The sequence below is a fragment of the Palaemon carinicauda genome, chromosome 11 (genome assembly GCF_036898095.1).
Source record: "Palaemon carinicauda isolate YSFRI2023 chromosome 11, ASM3689809v2, whole genome shotgun sequence".
Lineage (NCBI taxonomy): Eukaryota > Metazoa > Arthropoda > Malacostraca > Decapoda > Palaemonidae > Palaemon > Palaemon carinicauda.
Genome location: NC_090735.1, coordinates 149,062,201 through 149,069,700, shown reverse-complemented (window position 1 = coordinate 149,069,700; position 7,500 = coordinate 149,062,201). Strand labels below are relative to the sequence as shown.

The following is a 7,500-nucleotide window of genomic DNA, read 5'->3' as shown; positions in this document are numbered from 1 at the left end:
TTATTCTATCCTCTTCTTCCCTTCCTATCCTGTTACGTTAATCTCATTTTACTCCGATGTAGACAATCGTTTTAGTTTTTCCGCGTAGTATGTCAGACAAAATGTGCGTCCGATGTTCGAATTCTATTCGTAAACTGGAATCATTTCAGCCATTCTTCTTCCAGTCGGTTTAATATTTACGCTCGAATGAAGGTCTCGTTTCCAGCTTTGAATTACCTGCAATAAAAATAAAGATCAGTTTTGAACGTGTTTATGGAGGATTCTCTACAATTATGAAAAAAGTTCTCACAATAAGATACGCACGTACGTATCACTGCCACTTTCGTCGTATAGTCAAGAAACTACAGTAAGTTTCGAATGTTAAGACGAAATAGTGGGACTGTGTACCATACAGCGTAATTCAAGCGTATGGATATATAGAAATCAAATGAATGTGTTGACATAAAAACATGTAAATATAAAAACAATGACATATACTTTCATATATATAAGTTACAAATTTCAGATATTAATTTTCATACACACACACGCAATATATATATATATATATATATATATATATATATATATATATATATATATATATATGTATATATATATATATATATATATATATATATATATATATATATGTATTATATATATATATATATATATATATATATATATATATACATATATATATATATATATACATATATATATATATATGTATATATATATATATATATATATATATATATATATATATATATACATATATATATATATATATATATATATATATTATATATATATATATATATATATATATATATATATATATATATATATATATATATATGTATATATATATATATATATATATACCAGAGATATGGGGTCCTTTGACTGGCCAGACAGTACTACATTGGATCCTTCTCTCTGGTTACGGTTCGCGTTCCCTTTGCCTATACATACACCGAATAGCCTGGTCTATTCTTTACAGATTCTCCTCTGTCCTCATACACCTGACAACACTGAGATTACCAAACAATTCTCCTTCACCCAAGGGTTTGCTACTGCACTGTAATTGTTCAGTGGCTACTTTCAGCTTGGTAAAGGTAGAAGAGACTCTTTAGCTATGGTAAGCAGCTCTTCTAGGATATGGACTCTCCAAAATGAAACCATTGTTCTCGAGTCTTGGGTAGTGCCATAGCCTCTCTACCATGGTCTTTCACTGTCTTGGGTTAGAATTCTCTTGCTTAAGGGTACACTCGGGCACTTTACGGTACATTCGGGCACACTATTCTATCTAATTTCTCTTCTTCTTGTTTTGTTAAAGATTTTATATTTTATATAGGAAATGTATTTTTTAATGTTACTGTTCTTAAAATATATTTTTCCTTGTTTCCTTTCCTCACTGGGCTATTTTCCCTGTTGGGGCCCCTGGCCTTAGAGCATCTTCCTTTTCCAACTAAGGTTGTAGCTTAGCAAGTAATAATAATAATAATAATAATAATAATAATAATAATAATAATAATAATAATAATAAAAATAATAATAATAATAATCATAATCATAATCATAATCATAATCATAATCATAATAAGCCACAAATAGCTCTTAATATTGAATTCGCTCTGCCTCGTGATCAGAGACCCAAGGGGAATCAATTTTATGAAGCTATTATCGTAAAGTTAATTCCCCATTGAGTCTCCGACCCGAGGCAGAGTGAATTCGATTTTAAGAAGTATTTATGGCTCACATGAATAAAGTAAAATCACAAGCAAATTTGATAAATTATCATAAATATACACATATGTAGAGAGAGAGAGAGAGGAGAGAGAGAGAGAGAGAGAGAGAGAGAGAGAGAGAGAGAGAGTTATCCTTTTTACTAAAAAGCGATCAGATTATAATTTAACTATAATTTCGCTTTAAAATTATTCACTTGTAATACATTTGTGTATCAGGTTTGAAGGAAAAAATTTAAATCCCTGAAACATCCACGCAGCAAAATTCTACATAAAAAATGACTGGGTTTTAACAATATTTAGTATTTGAATTTGTTTTTACTGACAGGGGAAAAAATCATATCGAAACAAAGAGCCAGAATCGAACGGAATTTTACATGCACGTGACCTGAATAAATCAGGTTTAACCTAATGCAAGCAGACATATTGAGTCGTGATCCTTACTTTTAAGAGAATGGAAACATGATTGGGAGAGATTATTATTCTTATAATAAAACGACCAAGACAGAACAATTGTTTTTTAAATCAAGGATATAGGTAGGGGGTATTTTTAGTCTTGTTATACAGTTACAAATTTGCCTTAAAACAGTAAAGGTCTGGCAACATTCATTCCAGGATTTTTACCGTTTTCAAAACGGTTATATTGACGCAAAAGAGTGATATTACGGTCATCAACCCGTAAAAGATAATAACAATGTAAGGTAAAATTACGGTCCCTTGTATTTTACTGAAATACGGTTGAGAACAGTATACTTTTACGGAGAATTTCCGATAAGAATTACGGTTTTTTTCTAACAGTGTACAAGCAAACCTGATCAAAATCTTTCTTATTTTTCGAAGTCAGAAGGTCTGACTGAAGCGGGAAACAAGTAATATCTATCAAGATAGAATACTAACTCATAAAAAAATAACACAGATATTCTTTAAGTTAAAATACATTTTCTTAAATGCATGCAATCCTAATCAAGATAAAAATCCTAGCTCTAGTTTTTTTTATCTTTCTCTTGTTTCCTATTTAAAGTGTTCATAGTGAAAGATCTATTTTAATGTTGCTAATGTTCTTGAAATATTTTATTTTGATTGTTCATTACTTCTCTTGTAATTTATCCATTTCCTTGTTTCTTTTCTTCACTGGGCTATTTTTCCCTGTTGGAAGCCTTGGTCCTATAGTATCCTGCCTTTCCAACTATGGTTGTAGCTTAGCTAATAATAATAATAATAATAATAATAATAATAATAATAATAATAATAATAATAATAATAATAATAATAATAACCTTTATACGGAAGCATTGGACAGCACAGAAGTAAAGCAGGATTCTTTTTTTTCTAATCAACACGAGTGGATATTACAGAAAGTGTCACCGATGTCTGTCTTTAGACAGTTCTTATTTTTAAAGACAAAAAAATCTGATCAATACAGAGACCTAATTCTTAAAACAGAAAAATATTGTCGAGATAGAATTATCATTCTTAATAGCAAGCAAATCTGATTAAAAAGATTAGAATTTTTAAGTCCAAACAATTCTAATTTACGTAGAATCTACGTTTTCAAAACGAATTAAGTTTAACTGATTGATATAGAATTTTTCTAATAAAGGTAATCTGATTAAAATAGATTCCTTCTTCCTTGAAAATTTGATCCATACCCAACCCCAACCTCTTGGCGAGTGTTGTCAGCACAGAATCTTCATAATGAAATTAATCATTATAAATTCATCATAGCAAACCTTATCAATACAGAATCCACATGGCAACTCTAAGCAATATAGAAATTTCATCCTTAGCAAGTATAGTCAATATAAACTTTCAATCCCTGAAATTTTGACCCGCAAAGAACCTTCCCTGAAAGTTTGATCAGCAAAGAACATTTCTTGAAAGTTTGACCAACAAAGAACATTTCTTGAAAGTTTGACCAATAAAGAATCCCCATTATTAACGAGGCAGATCAAGACAGAATCTTTACTCTCAGAAGAAAACAAACAGAAAATTGAAAGAACTAAACAGCGAGGGCGACTGAGATCTGTCTGCAGGTATACCAGAGACGCCGAAGAAAGAAGAACAATTGGCTACATCGTTACGTAAGTCCCTGACCAAGAGGAGCGTTCCCGTGAGCGTATAATCCTCGAATGTCCTTCGATGAAAATAGGTAGAGCCATTTCATTGTAATGGAGCTCTATTGATTATTTCATCGAGATATATTCGACGAATATTTCCATTGCATTATCGTAAATGACACTTATATTGGCGCACACTTTATAGATATGCAGGGCCATTTCATGGTAAAAGAGTTTTATTGATTTTTCAAGGATAAAGGTGACATATATAAATGGTACAAGAGAGTTGCGAAAACTTTGAATTTTGTTACACATGCACACTCTTATAAAAGCACACGCATAAAATCTCTCTCTCTCTCTCTCTCTCTCTCTCTCTCTCTCTCTCTCTCTCTCTCTCTCTCTCTCTCTCTCTCTCTCTCTATGTATACATATATATAAATATACATACTTATATATATATATATATATATATATATATATATATATGTACATATATATATATATATATATATATATATATATATATATATATATATATATATATATGTACATATATAAATAAATATATATATATATATATATATATATATATATATATATATATATATATATATATATATATATATGTGTGTGTGTGTGTGTGTGTGTGTGTGTGTGTGTGTGTGTGTGTAAGAACTCTGCCCCATATTAATAGCGTAGGCTACCTTTTCTAATTTAATAGTTTTACCGAGTTTTGAGTCTTTCCACATTCTCTCAGTTGTTGTTAAAAACTTGAATATCGTTATCACTTTAAAGTTATTTGGTTAGCCGAAAACCATACTTGGTTATATTTTAAACCAATTTAGTCTATTATTTTTCAGTTATCAATCCAGCAAAGTATATTTTATGCACACGCGAGTACACCTACCAATACAAACAAATGCACACATGCAAATGACCAACCATCAATGAAGCTGCCGCACATTTGCCCAAGAGTTTATAAGTAATTTATCAACACTTCCAAAGGAACTCCTTCTTCTGTTATCGATTCATGTACATTGGTTTCCTTCTCTTTCTCTCATCGCCTACGTCACCCGGTGCATTATCAAGAGGTCTGCTTAGTGTCACACTCCTTACAACGTCTGTTCCTTTAAAAGCAGGTCACTTTTAGCGTTGTTCCGTAAAAGCAGGTCACATGTTGTAACGCAGTTCTGTTACGTGTTACGTCATAGAGAAATATCCTCTTAGAAAGGCGAAGTAGGTATTTAATGCGACACAACGTAAAAAATATCTAATAAATCATGTAAAGTCGGTATTGAAAAGTAGTTTAGTCACATTGATAAAGGAAAGAGAAAGACAGAATGTTCTGCAAATAGGATATTAATTCTTTAGAAAATCTAACCTTCTTTATGAAATCACTTAAAATTGATGATCGGCAGGAATAGCAGTTGCAAGTGAAAATTATATCTGGCAGTATTCAGTGGCTTCACCCTGCTATTTTATCCATGTAAGGGGGCGAGAATTTACTCACTAACCTCTCATTATCGCTTTTAAATATCCCAGGCACATTAGTCACTCTCATGAAGTCCACAGCTCTAAATTTCGTGGTTGCTCTGATCGCTGTGGGTGCCAAGTAGTAAATACAGACTCAAATTGAATGCCGGGCGTCTGGGGACACGGACTGTTATTTAATTGGTGCAAGTCTTACGAGACCATGTGATGCAACATTAGATGTCCAGAGAGAGAGAGAGAGAGAGAGAGAGAGAGAGAGAGAGAGAGAGAGAGAGAGAGAGAGAGAGAGAGAGCGCGCAATTTTAATCGCAAGAAATTTTATGCTTAACGACGATTACACTTACCCAAGGAGTTCACTTTGTGAAGTTGAATATATATGATTTCTTGTAAAAAAAATATGCGTAAATAATTGACTGACAGCTTTCTGCTGACTGGCGTCACAACAAACATGTTCAACCCCGGCATGAAATAAGGAAAAAGAATAAGCAATAAAGGGGTAATGGGCGGCAAAGGGAAGAGAAGAGATAAAAACGCTCGTTTGTTAGTAAATATGTCATTTTAGGACTTGGCAAAGACAGCATAAATGTACAATGTTCCTCCTGCTCCCCTTCTCTCTCTCTCTCTCTCTCTCTCTCTCTCTCTCTCTCTCTCTCTCTCTCTCTCTCTCTCACACACACACACACTGTCTGACAGTCACCTTTAAGCTTCTTTAAATAGTAAGTATTACTTGCTGATGGATTATCACTTTTGATATATTACAAAAACACACATACACGAGCGTGCTCATACACATATACAGTATTTATCCACTGTATGTATATATTTGCGTATATAATGTACATATTTAGCATATATACATATATATGTATATATATATATATATATATATATATATATATATATATACATATACATATATATACATGCATGTGTATATATAAGCATACATATACGAATATATATGTATATATATTAATATATTTATGAATACACATATACATACATTTATATCTATCTATCCATCTATCTATACATGGTTGAATGTGTGATTCTTTATATATACCTTTATATACAATTCATATACATATAAATCATGGGCAATATATATATATATATATATATATATATATATATATAAATGTATATATATATATACTGTTTCAGATATTCATAATCAAATAGTATCCTACCTTTCACTTACCTGCCTTTCGTAGAGGCAGCAAAATGCAAAAGGGCATGTTATCGTCATTTACCTACTCATTCTCCTAGTTATCGTTTTACATTTAAGCCCTTATTAATTCTCAAACGGATTCGTCTTTATTCCGTTCAATCTCGATCCGTGAGCTTTAGACAAGCCAGCTTCTCGTTTTGAAAAACGAGGGTGTAAAGTTCCTATGTAAATATGCCTGTCTGGTTAGATTTCTTGATATTCCTTTCCTTGGTCTGGATATTCAGTTCAAGTTCCCAATCGTTTATAAAAGAGGTCAAGTTATTATTAAGTTAGTATGATAATGACCCATTCTGGCAACTGAAAACCGCACAGGAAATTAGGTTGGAAGGAATGTCCTTCCTTTTGTAGGCAATTAATAGGCGATAATCACAGGAAGGACAGACAGGAAGCGAAAGTAAGTAAGATATTAGCAAGCTCGAAAGACTAGTTGTATAGAGCAGAAAAGAAAAACAGAGAAAATAACATATCAAAAGGATGATGTTAATGAGCAATAGTCTATACAGTAATTATAGAAATAAACAAAGGGTTAACAATAAAATGTAAAAAATCAAAAGATTATTTCCTAGTAATAAAAAAATAAGAGAATGATAATAAAAAAAGAAGGATTTCACTTACTGATTCCCTGATATGAGTAACCAACTCAAAAACACGGGAAGAAATATTACATCGAAAAGCAATACACAATTTAAGAAACCATAATAAAACCAAATGAAAGCAGGAGAACCAGAGAAAGGTCAATGATATCAGAAAGCACACAGGAAGGGAATTCATAGCATGAGCACCAGGCAGGAAACCGCTGAGTTGGTGCCAATTGGTGCCAACGAAACACGTGAGGCAATGCGTTGGTGCCAAATGGTGTCGAGGAAACACGTGGGGATAAGAGTACCCACAGCGTATAGGAAATAACTATCCAACAGACCAAGGAGGTATTACCACGAGTAGCAAATAAAGGTGACTCCACAGCTCCAACATTCTTGTAAAATTATAA

The 7,500-nt window shown here is 32.1% G+C and overlaps 1 protein-coding gene across 1 annotated transcript in view; it reads right to left on the bottom strand.

The window, feature by feature from the left end:
• The window catches only part of LOC137649531 (uncharacterized), a 478,998-nt gene that overhangs the window by 458,112 nt on the left and 13,386 nt on the right, over positions 1-7,500 (bottom strand). The window contains exon 2 of the mRNA XM_068382516.1: positions 1-216. This exon is cut by the window's left edge and continues 171 nt beyond it. The gene's annotated coding sequence lies outside the window, so the exon portion shown is untranslated. The remainder of the gene's footprint in view (positions 217-7,500) is intronic.